Source organism: Lissotriton vulgaris, chromosome 9 (genome assembly GCF_964263255.1).
Source record: "Lissotriton vulgaris chromosome 9, aLisVul1.2, whole genome shotgun sequence".
Classification (NCBI taxonomy): domain Eukaryota; kingdom Metazoa; phylum Chordata; class Amphibia; order Caudata; family Salamandridae; genus Lissotriton; species Lissotriton vulgaris.
The window spans coordinates 490939278-490958385 of record NC_141697.1 but is presented as its reverse complement, the minus strand read 5'-3'; positions in this window follow the sequence as shown (position 1 = coordinate 490958385).

Sequence of the window (19108 nt, the reverse complement as noted above, 5' to 3'; positions counted from 1 at the left end):
GAGAGCACAGTGCAAGCTAAAAGACTCAGGAAAGGTGATACTTGGCCCAGTATAATCAAGAGACTGAAATATCACCTTAAGACAATAAGTGAAGAACCTGACCAAGTAGTTGAAGTAACCAGTCAATGTGGACCGTAAACAGAAAAACCAAGGAGAAGTCCACGATTGAAATGACTGAATAACAAATTCAAAGATCCTAAATTGGCGAATGTAATTCTTGAAGATTTAGGGCCATATGTATATGTATGAAGCAAATTCGCATTTGCAAAGGCCGAATGCGAATTTGCTAAATGGGATGTATGAATGAAAATTCGGTGCAAAATAAGGACTCACAAAATTTGCGATTCCTTATTTTGCAATTGCATTTAAGGAATCGCAAATTTTACGATTCCTTAAATGTAATGTATGAAGCAAAAAAAAAATTGCTAATTGTCCCTAAGGAATCGCAAATTACCACCAACTTCAAGTTGGTGGTAATGTGGGAATTTCTTGAAAAATGCCCATTTTTGCATTTTTCTAAGTGCCATGTGACGCACGTACATGTCCTTAGGGCATGTATGTGCACCCATACTTATTTCAGGGGTGCAACAGCGTGTCCTTTGGACACCCCTGCACCCTTGAAATTATTCTCAATTTGCGATTAGCAAATTGCGAATCGCAAATTGAGAATAAATTCCCATTCCTCCCTATGGGCCAGGAGGCCCATAGAAATTAATCGGAAAGTATTCCTTAATTGTGAATTTGCAATTTGCGAATTCGCAATTAAGTAATATCAAGAAATCGCTAAAAAATTGAGATTTTCTTGATACATACCAATTAGCGATTCTGAAATAGCGATTTCTTAAAAATCGCTATTATAAAATTGCTAAAGTGTATCTTGATACATAGGGCCCTTAGAGAATCTGGAAATAAGTGGAGATAGTGATGAAGAATTTAATTCTGATCGAATTGACAGGGAAGTGAGACCCACTTGAAAGAATAACTCCCCAGTTTGTATTCTGTACAAAAGTAAAAAAGAGAGGAGAAATCTTCTTAGTATAAAGTGGCTGATAAAAGAGCTGCTGGAAAACCGAAATGAAGCTGTATAAAAAGATGCTGTAGAATGTTTTTATGTAGCCTGTTTTTTTTGTTCTCATAGTATGGTTAGGACTGACAATAGCCATTCCCTATCTAATGACTGCAAATAAACAGAATGACACTAATGCACATGGAAAGGTAGCAAGACAGAGAAGAATTAGCAGCACAAGATAAGACAGAATTTCATCATAGTGTGAATAAAAATGAGACAGATTTTAAAGTTTTTGCAAATGTGTTAGTACATTATGTAGACACCATGGAAGTTAGTAATTGTTATGTATGTATACAATTACCAACATCAGTAGCAGAAGGAGTAACATATCATCATTTACCATTGACATATGGTATTTCATGTAGTATTTTAGCTAGCTTATTTTATAGAACTGAAAAATAACAATATTATTATTCTAACATAGATGTGATTGATTTTTTTCTGAAATTCTCTTGCTTAGAAATATGAACCCTGTCCTTAGTAGTAGAGGTTCACAATTCATGGGGGAATATTTTCTAACAATGAAAACAATAGATATAGCTTAAGCACATAAGGATAATATAACATGCAGGTTACATGAAGAAGAAAATATATTTTTGAATTTAGTAGAGAAAAGGAGACAGGATATCCATAGAAAGGCTACTGAACCGAAACCTCAGATACCTAAGTGGGCTGAGAGGGAAGGTTTTATTGCAACTGGCCAGACTCATGCTGCTATGTCCCTGGACCTTGAAAAGAAAGGGAAAATCTATCTCCATAGGTTAAAAACAGAATATAACAATATATTTATTGGTTCCAGTGAATGTGAGCACAATTTTTTGATAATAGATGGATGGGGACTAAAAGGTGGAACTCATCCAGTATTACCTGGAGTTTATTATGTTTGGGGGAACAAAGCTTACTTTAAGCTGCCTGACCACTGGTATGGTAGTTGCTATTTCGGAATAGTATTCCGAAAGGTATACCATGTAAAAAGAATCACTGGAAGCAATGAAGAAAAGAATGGACTAACACGCAAGAAAAGTTTTTCAGAATTTTTAGGAGATATATTCAGTGCATTGATACCTTCAGTGGGAGTAATTCAAAAAAATTGTGAATTATCTACAGTGGTGGATCGCTTATCAACTGACACTGCTGGAGGATTCCTATTGATCAATACCAATTTAGTTGCGGTAAGATCTATTGTTTTGCAAAATAGACTTGCTCTTGATAGTTTACTGTTCCCATGAGGCTCAGGGTCAGACTGATTTGCATATGGCCTTGTCTGAACTGGGGTGGTGGAGTGAGCTAAAGAATATTGATGGATTAAACTCAGATCAGTTGACTGGGGGTGAGTGTTTGATTTGCTCAAGCGCTTCGTCCATCATCCCCTTTGGTATCGCTTTGTTCGCCCTAAGTTGGCAGGGTATGCCCAGACATGGCTCCCTTGCTCACTTTGCCACTGGATTCAAGATAGCCTGGTTGATGAGGGTTATGATCCTGAAACGAGTCCCAGGATGATTGTTTCCGGTACCGGGAAGATATGACTTGGCAATTTGGGCTAGACTGTTCCCATGAGGCACAGGGTCAGACTGATTTGCATATGGCCATATCTGAACTAGGGTGGTGGAGTGAGCTAAAGAATGATGATGGATTAAACCCAGATCAGTTGACTGGGGGTGAGTGTTTGATTTGCTCAAGCGCCCCGTCCATCATCCCCTCTGGTATTGCTTTGTTCAACCTAAGTTGGCAGGGTATGCCCAGACGTGGGTCCCTTGCTCACTTTGCCACTGGATTCAAGATAGCCTGGCTGATGAGGGTTATGAACCCGAAACCAGTCCCAGGATGCTTGTTTCCAGTCCAGGGAAGACATGGCTTGGCAGTTCGGGCTGGACTGTTCCCATGAGGCACTGGGTCAGACTGATTTGCATATGGCCATGTCTGAACTGGGTTGGTGGAGTGAGCCAAAGAATGATGATGGATTAAACCCAGATCAGTTGATAGGGGGTGAGTGTTTGATTTGCTCAAGCGCTCCGTCCATCATCCCCTTTGGTATCGCTTGATATAATATTGGCAAAAGAGGCAGGAATCGGTAAAATGTTGAAGGCGCAAAATTGTTGCACTTATATACCTGATAAAAGTGTGGAAATTGGGAGATATGTCAAAAATATCACAAATTTGGAAGAAGAATTGAAACCACTGGAACTATCAAATAGCATTTCTTCTATAGGTAGTTGGTTTTCTAATATAGGAAGAAGTAGTATAGGTCAAATACTGATGCTAATAATGGGAATAACACCATTAGTCTTAACAATAATGATTTGGTGCAAATGCTGCAGAAAAAGAAAATGGTACGGAGAGAATGAAAAGGGAAGGAAAATAAAATATTATGAAATTAAGCTTGAAGAAATAAAAGGAGATATTTACAAAAGAATGAAGGGTTTTCACAAGAGAAAGGGAAAGGAAAATTCCAAAGTGATTGAGGAAATAGAAATGGGAAGTTTCTAAAGTTGGCATCTGGTTTGGTATTTAGTGATGTCATAGAATGCCATCAAAGAGGGGATAGATGGAGCAAGGTTTCATATGTAAAGAAACTTGCTCGGATTCAATCCTCTCGAATAACATGTAATAACATAACCAGTATGTTTTGTGGAAATTAATAACTGCATTACACAACATTTATTTCATCTAGGGGAAGCTTTTAAATATACTTTACTAACAAGTAACTCAAGTGTCTTGATATGGCTGCCGAAAATGCAGGAATCTTCTGCGCATGCGTCAACTGCATCTATGTAGTATGACGTCTTTTGCTTTGGTGGGAAATCTTTGGAGCTGCGCATTAGTATTAAAGATGGTCGATTTGAACCTCACATGCTAATGCACATGGTTTTTGCTTAAACTAAACCTTGCATGTCTTCCTAATCACTAATGCAATGGTTTAAATAAACTAAAGGGATTAGAGTAGGAATAAGTGGTATACAGTGCATTCATTAATTTTCACATTTTAACATGATTTTCTTTGACTTTTTATTAGTTTGTATTGGGCCTGGAGGGTGACTGAAAAACTCCATGTTGCTAAATGGTGCACATGTGCACAGGACAAACTTCAAGCTGTGACATTGAATGGCTGCCAAAATACAGTTGACCAGAACACACGCCTGGGAACAGCACCTCTTGACCGGAAGAGGGAAGGATAAAAAGACTATTTGCTTACAATGTATATTTCCTAATGTGACATACGGGTGGGAAATACAATTTGGAAAAAGTAATTAAGGAGAGGGAACATAGAACAATGAACCTTAGAGAAATGACATTACATTAGTATGGTGTGATGACTTCCCCCATCCTATTGTCCAATCACCACATAGGAATACACAAAGATTGAAACATTGTGGGGTGGTAGATACGCTGAGAATAGTATAACTAAGGTAGGCTCAGTCAGTTTGTTTGTCAGTCTTGTCACAGACCTGCCACCGACCCCACATTGTGGCAGAAGACGGCAGATGTCACAGAGGTCAGAGACGCTGCTCGAGCACTCTGACAGAAGAATCGGGAGAGAAGAGTTGGAGAGATTACTGAGGAAGAAGAAGCTGTCCATCTAGAAGGGGAAGAATCCAGGCGAGTAGCTCCAGAGAGGGGTGTGATGCTGGCGTTGCACTTAGAAGAGATTCAAGGGCGTAACGGATACCCCTGCACAGACCTTATTAGGGCAGAGATAAGGTGCTACCTTTAATTGCAACAGACAAATATAGCTACTTGTTCACCATTTAACATTCTGCAAAAGGCCTCAATATGGTTCTGAAATAAGAAATCATTGTTGGTGCAGAATGCGGCAGCCAGACTGATTACAGGGAGACCTAAGTTCAAACCAATTTCTAAAATCATCAGACAGCTCCATTGGCTACCGGTAAGACACAGAACAAAATTCAAAGCCTTATGCATTGCTTTTAAATCAATTCATGCCTCTGGACCGGCGTGTCTGAGACAATCTCTATGTCCTTATAGGCCGGCACGGTCTCTACGATCCTCCACAGCAGGCCTCTTAGAGGTCCAAAATACAAAGAAAGCATCATGGGGTGACCGATCTTTCATAATTACAACCGTCAAACTTTGGAATAGCCTACCATATCAAATTAAGATCAGCACATCCTTGTTAACATTTCGTAAGCAGCTAAAGACTTGTCTTTTCAATCAATAATCCTTGCCATACAGTTAGTTTATCCACAAGTGCCGAGACACTTACGGGTATTTGTGCGCTCAATAAATCTCTGAAATAAATAAATAAAATAAATAAATTAATTTGAATATGGCCTTTCTGTCTTTGTCAACCAGGGGTCACCAGGGCAGCTGTAGAGCACACTTAAAGTGTTTTCTTCTTACATTGCCTGCTTAAACTATGAACTAATAAGGGGAAAAATACCAATCTGTTTTTTCTAATTATTGTACTGGTTGGAACATTAAAATACAGCTCATGCCCATATACAACCAGGTAGGTGGCAACCATAGGAAGAGGATGTGTGCAACTGTAGAAACATAACCAGGACTCTACTTAGGGGCAATGGAGGGACAAAATATAGCTGGAATGTTGAAAGAGTGGTGAAGGATGCGGAAGGGTGATTGCATATGAGTGATTGTGGTAGGTGAGCGCTAAGGAAGTGGATGCCCTCCTCCAAAAGGCTCTCCTACAACACCAGCCTTGTTTTTTTCAATGACAAGCACAGTTGTGCCTTGTGCAGGGATCTTGTTGTGTTAATGGTCTGCTGTTAGGGGACAGGGAGAGCATTTTTTTAAAAAGTCAAATGCAGGCATAGTGTCCTCTGCACCCAAGGGGAGTTGTTGTGTGCAGTGTTTAATTTGTAAAATATTAAGTACCTGGGTCCTGACCAGAAGGGCACTGCAGCTTGCAGCAACCATTGCTCCTGTCATCGCTGCCTAAACAACTAATAGCCATCTCTCTCACAAGCAAGTGCTACAGTTCGGAATATTAGAGGTCCCAAAGCTAAAGAAATGACTACGGCTGAAGATATTAGTAATTTTTAATGATATTGTATTTATAAAAAACTGTTGTTCAGCTCATCTCTAAATTAGATAAGCAGCACTACCATGTGGAAGACTGTCCTAAGTGTGGTGTTAACAATTAAGTGCTGGTGCAGAGCACCGGAAACAAATTAAGATCCAGTGTTGAGCACCAATCACCACCGGCTCAAATTAAGCACTTTTTGTGTGGGGACGTAATATATTTCAATCCAAGCAGGTAAATTGAAAAGATAATTAAATTACAAGTATTTTAAATGTACTACCCAAATCAGCAATTACCCATGCCTGCGTGGACTATCACAGACATCTGCACTATTTTCTCTATGCGTTTTTTATTGTATGCATTATCTAGAATATCACTGGTGGAACTATCTGTAGTGTCCTTGGAAGCAAATTGTAGGGGGGCATACATTAGGCCATAGTTAAACTGGTGGCTGTACTTTATGAGATAAAGTAGCCCCTGCCATACATTATAAGGATATTGGAACTCACGGAGGAGTTCATGACCTTATAGCGCTGTGGTACTAATAGTACGGCCCGCGGGCCGTCCGCAGGCCGACAACGGCCCAGCAGGCTTTCCTTGAAGACCTGCGGACCGTGCAAGTAATGTACCCATGACACCCAGAGAGAAAGAGAGAGAAAGTGGAGAAAGAGAGAGAAAGTGGAGAGAGAGTGAGAGTGGAGACAGAGAGTGTGGAGAGAGAGTGTGGCGGGAGAGACAGTGGAGAGAGAGAGAGAGAGTGGAGAGAGAGAGAGAGGAGACAGAGTGGAGAGAGAGTAGAGAGAGAGAGACTGACTGAGAGACTGAGATACTCACTGACTGAGACTGACTGAGAGAGAGACTGACTGACTGACAGAGAGAGAGAGACTGACTGACAGAGAGAGACCGGGACTGACTGACAGAGAGACTAACTGACAGAGAGAGAGAATGCCAGGCAGAGAGAGAGACCGACTGACAGAGAGAGACTGACTGATAGAAAGACTGACTGAGAGAGATTGACTAGCTGAGAGAGAGACTGGCTGGCTGTGAGAGACTAGTCAGTCTCTCGCAGCCAGAGAGACTGACTGACTGAGGTAGATAGAGACTGACTAAGAGAGAGGATAATTGACTGAGATAGAGAGAGACTGAGAGAGAGAGACTGGCAGAGAGAGAGAGACAGAGACTTGACTAAGAGAGACTGACTGACTGACAGAGTGACTGACAGAGAGTGAGAGACGGACTGACAGAGAGACTGACTAACTAAGAGACTGACTGAGAGAGAGAGAGACTGGCTGACAGAGAGAGACTAACAGAGAGAGACTGACAGAGAGACTGACTGACTGACACAGAGAGAGAGAGAGACACTAACTGACTGAGAGAGAGAGACTGACTGACTGAGGGAGAGACTGGCTGAGAGAGAGACTGACTGACAGAGAGAGACTGACAGTAAGAGAGACCGACTGACTGACAGAGAGAGAGAGACTGACAGAGAGAGAGACTGACAGAGAGAGAGAGAGACTGGCTGACCTGGAGAGACTGACTGACCGGGAGCGATTGAATGACCGGGAGAGAGACTGACTGACAGAGAGAGACTGACTGCCTGGGAGAGAGACTGACAGAGAGAGAGAGAGACTGACTGACAGAGAGAGAGAGACTGACAGAGACTGACTGACAGAGAGAGAGATTGACAGAGAGAAAGAGACTGACTGACTAAGAGAGACTGACAGAGAGAGAGAGACTGCCAGAGAGAGAGACTGACTGACTGGGAGAGAGACTTGTTGACCGGGAGAGAGACTGCATGACGGAGAGAGAGAGACTGACTGAGAGTGAGAGACTGACTGAGAGAGAGAGAGAGACTAAGGCTGACAGAGAGAGACTGACAGAGACTGACTGACAGAGAGAGAAATTGACAGAGAGAGAGACTGACTGACTAAGAGAGACTGACAGAGAGAGAGAGACTGCCAGAGAGAGAGACTGACTGACTGGGAGAGAGACTTGTTGACCGGGAGAGAGACTGCCTGACGGAGAGAGAGAGACTGACTGACAGAGCAAGAGACTGACTGAGAGAGATAGAGACAAAGACTGACAGAAAGAGACCGACTGACAGAGAGAGTGACTGACAGAGAGAGACTGACAGAGTGAGACTGACAGAGAGAGAGACTGACAGAGATAAACTGACTGACTGAGAGAGAGAGACTGACAGAGAGAGACTGACTAAAAGAGAGAGAGAGAATGACAGAGAGAGACTGACAAAGAGAGAGACTGACAGAGAGAGAGAGACTGACAAAGAGAGACTGACTGAAAGAGACTGATTGGCAGAGAGAGAGAGAGAGAGAGACTGACTGACAGAGAGAGAGACTAAGACTGACAGAGAGAGACTGACTGACAGAGACTGACAGAGAGAGACTGACAGAGAGAGACTGACTGACTGAAAGAGACTGACTGACAGAGAGAGAGAGAGAGAGAGAGAGAGAGACTGACTGACTGACTGACAGAGAGAGAGAGACTAAGACTGACAGAGAAATACTGACTGACAGAGAGAGAGTCTGACAGAGAGAGAGACTGACAGTGAGAGAGGCTGACAGAGAGAGACTGACAGAGAGAGAGACTGACAGAGAGACTGACAGAGAGAGACTGACTGAGTGAGACTGACAGAGAGAGAGAGACTGACAGAGAGAGAGACTGACAGAGAGAGACTGACTGACTGACAGAGAAAGAGAGAGACTGACTGAGAGAGAGAGAGAGAGAGAGAGAGAGAGCGAGAGAGACGGACTGACTGACAGCGAGAGAGACTGACTGACAGAGAGAGAGAGACTGACAGAGAGAGACTGGCTGACTGAGAGAGTGAGACTGACAGAAAGAGACTGACTGACTGAGAGAGACTGACTGACGAAGAGAGACTGAGTGCCAGAGAGAGACTGACAGAGAGAGAGAGACTGCCAGAGAGAGAGACTGACTGACTGGGAGAGAGACTTGTTGACCAAGAGAGAGACTGCATGACGGAGAGAGAGAGACTGACTGAGAGCGAGAGACTGACTGAGAGAGAGAGAGACTAAGGCTGACAGAGAGAGACTGACAGAGACTGACTGACAGAGAGAGAGATTGACAGAGAGAGAGACTGACTGACTAAGAGAGACTGACAGAGAGAGAGAGACGGCCAGAGAGAGAGACTGACTGACTGGGAGAGAGACTTGTTGACCGGGAGAGAGACTGCCTGACGGAGAGAGAGAGACTGACTGACAGAGCAAGAGACTGACTGAGAGAGATAGAGACAAAGACTGACAGAAAGAGACCGACTGACAGAGAGAGTGACTGACAGAGAGAGACTGACAGAGTGAGACTGACAGAGAGAGAGACTGACAGAGATAAACTGACTGACTGAGAGAGAGAGACTGACAGAGAGAGACTGACTAAAAGAGAGAGAGAGAATGACAGAGAGAGATTGACAAAGAGAGAGACTGACAGAGAGAGAGAGACTGACAAAGAGAGACTGACTGAAAGAGACTGAATGGCAGAGAGAGAGAGAGACTGACTGACAGAGAGAGAGACTAAGACTGACAGAGAGAGACTGACTGACAGAGAGAGACTGACAGAGAGAGACTGACAGAGAGAGACTGACTGACTGAGAGAGACTGACTGACAGAGAGAGAGAGAGAGAGAGAGAGAGAGACTGACTGACTGACAGAGAGAGAGACTAAGACTGACAGAGAGAGAGACTGACAGAGAGACTGACAGAGAGAGACTGACTGAGTGAGACTGACAGAGAGAGAGACTGACAGAGAGAGAGACTGACAGAGAGAAACTGACTGACTGACAGAGAAAGAAAGAGACTGACTGAGAGAGAGAGAGAGAGAGCGAGAGAGACGGACTGACTGACAGCGAGAGAGACTGACTGACAGAGAGAGAGAGACTGACAGAGAGAGACTGACTGACTGAGAGAGTGAGACTGACAGAAAGAGACTGACTGACTGAGAGAGACTGACTGACTAAGAGAGACTGAGTGCCAGAGAGAGACTGACAGAGAGAGAGAGAGAGAGAGAGAGAGAGAGGGAGAGGGAGGGAGAGAGAGAGAGAGAGAGAGAGAGAGAGAGAGAGAGAGAGAGAGAGACTGACTGAGTGGCAGACGGAAAGAGTCTAAATGACTAACAGAAAGAGAGACTGACTGAATGTGAGAGAGACTGACTGAGAGAGCAACTGAGAGAGAAACTGCGATGGAATCAGGGTCAAAGTGTGCATGTAGCTATGCAATGCTATTGTTTGCTAATGAAAATGTATTATCAAAAAATGCTCTTTGTAGTTACATCTGCTTTTCAAATACAGCATTGTCTAATGTTTTGAAACAGGTTTGATTTTTTATACAGTGACCCCGCCCCCCCCCACTGACCCCACCCCACAAACCACACTGTAATTTTGGCCCATACAGAAAGTTTGTGAGTACCCATGATATAGCGGAATGAGGCCGAAGGTGACTTACAATATCATTATCATTTACGGCAGCGGGTACTTTATTCCATGTAATGCATTGTAACACCTTCACCTTTCCCACAAGCCACTTAAATCCTTGGTGTGTAGCTATTGGTGTAACAATAGCCCCCGGGCTCCAGGGTGCCCCCTCCTGGACTATGCACTGGTGGTAATGTCCCTGTTCTTAAAGCTACTGACTGGGTCCCGGGCGTGGGTCCCTCTGTGAAATTTGCAGGGGGCCCCCTTAGGTTTCATTACGCCACTGAAGAGATTACCTAACCTGTCCTGATATATTGGCTCCTGACTACTCGGGAGTCCCTTTCCAGCTCCTTGGCCAGGGGTTGGTCCTCACACCATTCTAGGTAAATATAAATCTATGTGGTATGTCCTTGTACCGTTTCCCTTTTCCACCCTTCCCAGGTACCAATGTCATGAGATTTTACTAAGTCCTATCTGCAGAGAATTGGGTACTCGTCAGCATTCTGTCGCCCTTCGGATTCTATTAACTAATACAGCCCCCCCGATTGTTTGTGCCGTTGCCAAGTTTTTAAAATGGGCCTGGTTGATTAGACTCAGAAGACTGTCCACATCAATTTAATCTCCTTTTAACTAATTTATGATGTTTTAATGTGTTTTAATGTTTTCAACTTATTGTACAGTCATACTTTTTTCGACATGCTGTTTTAATCTTGTGTATCGCTTTTATGATATATGCATATCGAAATAAAGCAATCAACCAACCTACTAAGTCTTTATGTTTTACTTTGATCATTATTTTCTCCTTGACAAGTTGGTGTTTGACATGTATTAGTATTTGACTCACAAAATATTTGCATAGATAATGAGGCACCCACAGCAAAGCCCTTAGGGCTTCGGACTGAAGTCGGACTGGGAGGGTGGCCACTCGGCCCCCTCCTTTTAATTTCTTTAAAGCAAAAAGGGAAAAAGGTTGGGGGATGGTGTCCCAGGAGCTGAAATCGGCCTAGGGAGGGGGGCCACAATGCCCACATTCCGACTGAAAAAATGGCTGACCCCAGGGAATTGGGTCCCCGGGGCCCAAATCGGCCCAGGCAAAGGGGCCACATGCCCCCTTCCTGAAAAATAAAAAGTTGTTTTAAGAAAATGTCACCAGTGTCCCACCCCCTTTCTCCACCACTCTGCAAATATGCATTCTGGTGCGAGGGAATATGGTCCCCTTAGATACAGAGCGTTGTAGGGAAGCCAACAAGCCCTCCTGTTAATACCAATAAGTCCCACACAGCAGGATTGCTGAGAGGTCTCCAGAGGCCACGCCCCTTTTCTCCACCACTCTGCAAACATGCCTACAGGGGTACTGCCTGGTTGGAGATGACGTTCCGTAGGTTCCAGAGGGTCTTTGGGGGCCAACTACCCCTCCTGTTACCTCCAGTAAGTCCCACACTGTGGGATTGCTGAGTGGTCTTTGGAGGTCACTTCCACTTTCTCCACCACTCTGCAAACACACCTCCCGATGCAATACTAGTTGGGGAATAAAGTCCTCTTACATTCTGAGGGACACTTGAGGCCAAGAAGCCCTTCTGTCACCTCCAGTAAATCCCTTACAGGGGTATTCCTGGCAGCGGGTCAGGGGCCCGACCCCTTTCTCCACCATTCTGCAAACACGACTACCAATTAAAAGAAACCATTGAAATTCGCTTAAAAAATCAAAGCTCCCTGGGACGTTATAGTTAGGAAATACATGTGAAAAAAACTTTAGAAATATACTGAAAAAAACAAAGGTTACAGGGACGTTAGAGTTAGGAAATAAAATTGAAAAACCTTGAAAATTAATTGGAAAAATGAAAGGTTACAGGGATGTTATAGTTAGGCTCAGATTTCCCTCACACAAAACCAGTAAAATTCAGCAGTTATAGTTACTTGAGCAAACTATAAATTACACCCCCACAATTCACTGCTTATGACTTCACATATTACATCACTCATGACATGGTCAGTCACATCACTGATGATATCTCAAATGACATCACTGATGACATTATCAAGTGACTGTAAGTGTTTTTAAGAGTTTATTTATTGGTAACTTCAGCTTCACCTCTGTCCCTTAAATCTTCCTTAATCCAGGGTCCAGTTGATGTCAAATGAATTACATGTCTCATCCCCTGTCCTCTCATAGGGCAAGTTTAATTGTTAAAAATCCTCGATGCGGGGATCCTAAACATGGGTGCTCCCTGGGTACCTGGTCTATAGAAGAACCCAAGGGGCAACATTTCAATACCCTGCCCCCTTGCTAGTGAGTTTTGTTCTGTCTCCCAGAGAATTCTAGCAACTGCATTAGAATTATTAAAATTTATGACTATACAGTCACCCTCTCTAGTCTTCCTTGAGTGACCCACCCATGATACTCTACGGGCCATGGGAATGCTGCGTCCTAATTCATGGCCATCTTCCAGGTTCTTTGAAAGCCAATGTGTGACCTTGAACTTTAGTTGGTAGTATCCCTCTGTTAAACCAGCACGAAGAGGGGAATCATTAGCCATAACCACCACCAGAGGAGCACTTTGGGGGGGGGTAAGTCTAGTATAAATTGGTTTCCTGTGACAAAATCCAATTTTTTCGGGGGCAAGTGCCCAGATGCCAATCTCAATGGTTCTACACGAGCCTCCTGATGTAATTGCAAAGCCCCGTTGTGGCCCTCGTTAGTCTCATAGCAAATGTTTTTACCGCCTGAATCTGTCATATTTGCATCATTGTGTGCCACTAGTTTTTTCCCATTCTGCAGTGTAGATTTACAAATAGTGGGTAGTTTTTCACCTCTAGTAGCTATCTGTTTGGGGGTGGCAATTTGATCTGGGATTTTCGTCTTTTCAGCAACTAAAGAGTGTAGCATTTTAGAATTATCCTTAACGGCTATTTCCACTTTATCCAAACTAAGAGTGACTAATCTCAGTCTCGCGATAATGGGGAGTAATAAGGATCTAATCAAATGTTCAACCTGCCCCACCAGAGACCCATCACCATGCGTAACAGAAGAAGTTTTTAGTATGGAATTGGAATGCAGTGGATTATCAGTCTCAGTATGAGTCCCCACACCCATGGACTTGGACCCCTTTTTTTTTTTTTTTTTAAATTTTTGAAAACCTTTATTGAGTTCAGAACACACAGCTATTCAGCCTGACATCCCGGAGGCAAGGCAGCAGTAGGAACAGGAGAGAAATAGTGTCAAACAATTGAGAACATAGTCGTCGAAGGTTGATTTTATATTAAATGAATACAACAACAAGGCGCCCACGGGCGCGAAGTGGCAGTGTGATTAGTGTGACGCTGGGTGTCAGGGATGGGCAGGGAAAGGGGCCGGGAACGCGCAGCAAGGATAGGTCGCAGAATGGGAAGGAGGAGGGAGGGGGAAGGTGACAGGAGAATGTAGTACAAGAGAGCTCAGTTGGCATCACAGGCTAGGGGGACACATTATCACGCTGGCTGATTGATTCGGGCGGTAAACACACATCTCCCCTGTACTCATTCCATGCTCCCCAAATTTTAGTCCAAGTTCGAGGTCTTCCTCTGGCCACATAGACTGTCTTCTCCCTGAACATGCACCAATCCATATTGGCCTTCCACTGTACCAGCAGGGGGGCCTCGGCCGCACCCCACCTCTGGGCTATGTCCCTCTTAGCTACCATGTTCCCAAGGGTAACCCACCTAGTCTGCGCAACGTTGTGATCGGAAGGCTCCCATACATTCAGGAGGCATCGACGGGCCTCAGCGTGAGCAGCCACGCCAGTCACCTCCTCCATAACGCGGTGTATTCTTCTCCAGTAGGAGGCGATCACCGGACAGTCCCAAAGGATGTGCAGGAAAGTGGCGAGAGCCCCACAGCCCCTGCGACAGAGACCGTCAGGCGAGAAACCCATGTGCATCAATCGGGGTCCTGTCATATACACCCGGTGCAAGATATTAAACTGCACGAGGCGAAGACGGGAAGAAATGGCAACCTCCTTAGGGGAGGAAACTGCGCTCTGCCAATCCTCCTCGTCCAGTTCAAGGCCATCCGCCACCCACTGGTCTCTCAAACTAAGGAGGAGGTCCGTGCGTACATTGATTAATTTTTTATATGAAAGGGAGATTGCGCTGTCCGGCATGTGCCCATCTAGTATCCTGTCTTCCAGTGGGGAACTCTCGGGAATGACGCCGTCCGGCGGAGAGGCCAAGAGCAGCGCGTGTCGCAGTTGAGCGTAGCGAAAAAACTCCGTCGCGCCCAGCTGGTATTCAGTTTGTAACTGGGGGAAGGTCTTAATCGAGCCCTTGGAGAGCATGTCGTCAACCCTGCTAATGCCGATAAGGTCCCACTTATCAAATCCCTTGGTGTGCCATAGTCTACCCAGGATGTCGGAATCAAAGAGGGGAGTGAACCTCGTGAGTCTGCTCTGCCACCCTTGTGCCTTATTAACCGCCCGCCAAGTGCGGACCGCCGTGCGGGTGGGGCCCGTCAACCGTCGGTCAAAAGACTTCGAGTATAGGGCCCGGTAGTAGTTACCGTCGCCCATCAGCCATCTATCCATGGCATAGCCGGGGCTCTCCACTGGGCCATAGAAGCCGTGGTTGATGGCAGCTAGTTGCGAAGACCAGTAGTAACGGCGCACATCTGGGAGGGCAATGCCCCCGTCGTACCAGGGGAGTGTGAGTTTGTGAAAGGCAACGCGGGGTCGACCCTCCCAGAGGAGGGTCCGGAGAAGGCCTTCAAGATCACGAAAGTAGCGCGCCGGGACCGGGTCCTGAGCGTTTTGGAGCGCGTATAGGAACCTGGGCAGGGCCATCATCTTGAATAGAGCGGCACGGCCAAGAAGGGAGAGCGGCAGTGTACGCCACCTGTCCACATCATGCCGTAACCGTTGGAGAGGAGGGAGTAGGTTGTTGTCATGCCTCAACTTGGGATTACCAGAGATGTAAATGCCCAGGTATTTGAAGCCGCGCGTGGCAATCTGAATCCTGCAGCCTCTGGGGAGACGCGGAGTATCCCCCTTGAGGACATATAGGGAGGACTTGGCCCAGTTAATAACCAGGCCAGAGTACCGCCCAAAAAGTCTGATCACATCACAGGCCACATGAGGGACCTGCAGGGGGAAGTCAGATACAGCAGAATATCATCGGCATACAAGGAGACCCTGTCTTCAAAGCCAGGGGCCCATGTAATGCCTCGCAGGTCAGGATGCGCACGCAATAAAGCTGCAAGCGGTTCAAGGGCCAAGGCAAACAAAAGGGGGGACAGGGGGCAACCCTGTCTAGTACCCCGACGTAGGGGAAATGGCGCCGACAGGCGACCGTTGACCGTAACATTGGCCATCGGGTCCGCATACAAGAGCTTCACCCAGCTCACAAAGACAGGCCCGAACCCGAGTTTGGTCAGCACTGCCCAGAGGTATGGCCATTCGAGCGAGTCGAAGGCCATAGTGGCGTCGAGAGACGCCAAGACAGCCGGCTCTTCGAGAGTGTGGGCCCTGGCCATGACACCATGAAGGCGCCGCAAGTTGAGGGCAGTGTTTCGGTGGAGTATGAATCCCGACTGGACGGGGTGCACGAGGTCGCTAATGACGCCAATCAAGCGGTTGGCAAGCAGCTTGGCGAGGACCTTGGGCTCCACGTTAAGGAGAGAGATAGGACGGTACGATCGACAGACGTCCCGTGGCTTACCCTCCTTGTGGATGACCACGATGGTGGCTAGTCGTTGATCCAGGGGGAGAGAACCTCTCTCAAAGGACTCTAAGAACATTTTACGGAGGTGCGGGGAGATCGCGTCCGAACGGATTTTGTACAGTTCCACCGGTATGCCGTTAGGCCCGGAGGCCTTTCCAGTCCTTAGGGAGCGGATCGCAAGGTCAATCTCTTCAGCGGTGATGTCTCTATCCAGGTCCGCTCTCTCTTCATCAGAGAGGCTGGGTAGATCAATATCCGAGAGGAAGGCCGATGAGTCCGCCTCCGAAAAGTCCGAGGCAGACTCGTAGACCCCCTGAAAGTAGCCGGCGAATGAGTCAACAATAGCACTAGGATCCGTAAGGACCACACCGTCGTCCCCGAGGAGTTCGGGCACCACACGGCTGGCCATCTCCCTTTTGTCTAGCCAGGCCAGCAACTTCCCGGCCTTATCGCCCACGTCGTAGATGCGGCCTCGCTGTTCCTTGGCCAGGACGAGAGCGGCATTAGTGGCCAGGGCGTGGTACTCCGCTTGTTTCAGCGAGAGAGTATGGAGGACAGAAGGGTCCGGCTCGGGCCCCAGCTGGGCCTCGAGTCACAGTACTTCCTGCTCAACAACTAGCATGTCAGAATCCCTAGTCCGGCGGGCCTCAGCAATGAGCGCCTGGGCCTCGCCACGGAGCACCGTCTTGAAGGCTTCCCAGAGTGTAACGGCCGACCTCACCGAGCCCACGTTCTCGGAGAAGTAAAGGTCAATGGCTTTGGCCAGGAGGGAACGGGTTTTGAAATTCCGGAAATACCACGGATTTACCGCTGCCGGACGTTCCCACAGGACCACCCCAAAGTCAAAGGAGACCCATAACGGGGAGTGATCAGAAATGCCCCGCGCCAGAAAGCGGGCTTCGGAAACGGCCAGTGCATCCGAAGCCAATGTGAGGACATAGTCGATGCGCGAAAGACTCCCGTGTGCGCCCGATAGGAAGGAAAACTGACGGAGCGTGGGATGCAGAAGTCGCCACCCGTCCACCAGCCCCATGGATTCAAGAAAGGATGGCAGCCACAACTGCGGGCTACGCACGTCGCGAGGCGGTTGGCGATCAAGCAGACCAGAGCAAACTGAATTGAAGTCACCCCCCAATATCAAACGGCCAGCCGGCATAGACAAAATGGCACCACCAAGGTCCTGAAAGGTACTAGATTGAAGTCCCGGGGGGACATATACAGAAAACAACGTGAGGGAACGCCCTTCCCATCTACCAGCTATGGCGGCGTACCGCCCCCTGTCATCAATCAAAGTGGTTTCTATCTCCAGGGGAAGGGACGCGCGCACGAGGATGCCCGCCCCCCGGGAGCCGGAAGAGAACCCCGAATGTGCCACCATTTTATAACCCTTACGATTCAAAGCTCTACAAGCGTTGCCCACCAAGTGTGTCTCCTGAAGAAGGACAATATCTGGCATATGCCGGTTAATCAGTTGTATCACCACCCCTCTCTTGATTCGGTCACCCAACCCGTTAACATTCCAACTGAGAATTCTTAACAACCTACCCCCCATCCCCCCACTGCCCGCCCCACCCAAAACCCAAAGACACCCGCATCAAAAACAGTTCAGGAGCACCAATGTCCCATTGCCACACAAGAGAGAGAAAGGAAAAAACAACACACAACATAACTGTACCCAACAAACCCCCCACCCTGCACCCCTGCATTAGACTAAAAAGCCCCCCCAACCAGCAGTGTGCCTGTCGCCCCATTAACTACTCTTCGAAAGACCCAGAGGAGTAAGGAATACCCGCGAAACCGTCCCGCCACCCACCATGTAAATGAAGGAGAGAACGTTAAATAACAATACACCAGTCCGGCGGTCAGTCAAGGCGGGGGGTAGCATCAGCTCCTAGTTCATTCTTGCCGCTCCGCTCCGCCCGAGGCGCCTCCAACTTCATCCTCTTGCTCGTCACGCGCCGGCGAAACAGTGTCCAGCCATTCGCTGACATTTTCAGGATAGTCAAAAAAGAGGGCACGTCCCTTGTGTTCAACACAGAGTTTCGCAGGAAACATCACGGAGTACTTGAAATCCTAGTCTCTGAGGCATTTCTTCACCCCCGCGTAGCTCAGTCTTTGACGCTGCACCAGCCTGGTGAAGTCCGGGTAGAAGTGCACCTCCGCATTTTGGTAGTGAAGTGGCCCATGCGATCTGGATGCTTGGAGGATAGCGTCCCGGTCTCTGAAGTTGAGAAGACGTGCCACAATCGGTCGTGGCGATGCTCCCGTTTTCGGAGGGCCCCCTGGTACACGGTGGGCACGCTCCACTGAGAAAAAATTACTCAGTCCAGAGGGCGCCAAATGAGTCTTAACCAAGTCCTCCACAAATAAGTCAGCTGCGTCATTCTCGGACCCCTCCGGCACACCTACTATGCGGACATTCTGCCGCCTGGCTCGCCCCTCAAAGTCCTCCAGCCGCCTCAAGAATAGATCAGCGGTCGACCGCAGATTGCGGACCTCAGTCTGTAACTCGGAAACGTCCGAGGTTAGGCTGGCGGTCTTGATGTCGAGGGCCTTCACACGCTCATTGGTCTTGCCCAAGTCGGCCCTAATGAGGGTAATATCAACAGCCATGGAGTCCACTTTATGAGTCAGGGTCTCGTGCTGCTGCTGCATGTCGGCACGGAGACTAGTAATGGCACCCATGATGTCCACGAGGGTGGGGTCCGATCCATCTGGCGGGCTAGTCGATGGGGTCCCTTTAGAGACGGCCCCAGATGTAGGTGGCGCCTTGAGATTCACATATCGCTCCATGCGATTGTTCTGAGTTTGCGACTTGCCCCGACCACCTTTATTCGATGCCCTGTCCGGATCACCTCTGCCCGCCATGATGGGTATGTGAGAACAAAGGCGAGATGGCAACAGAACTA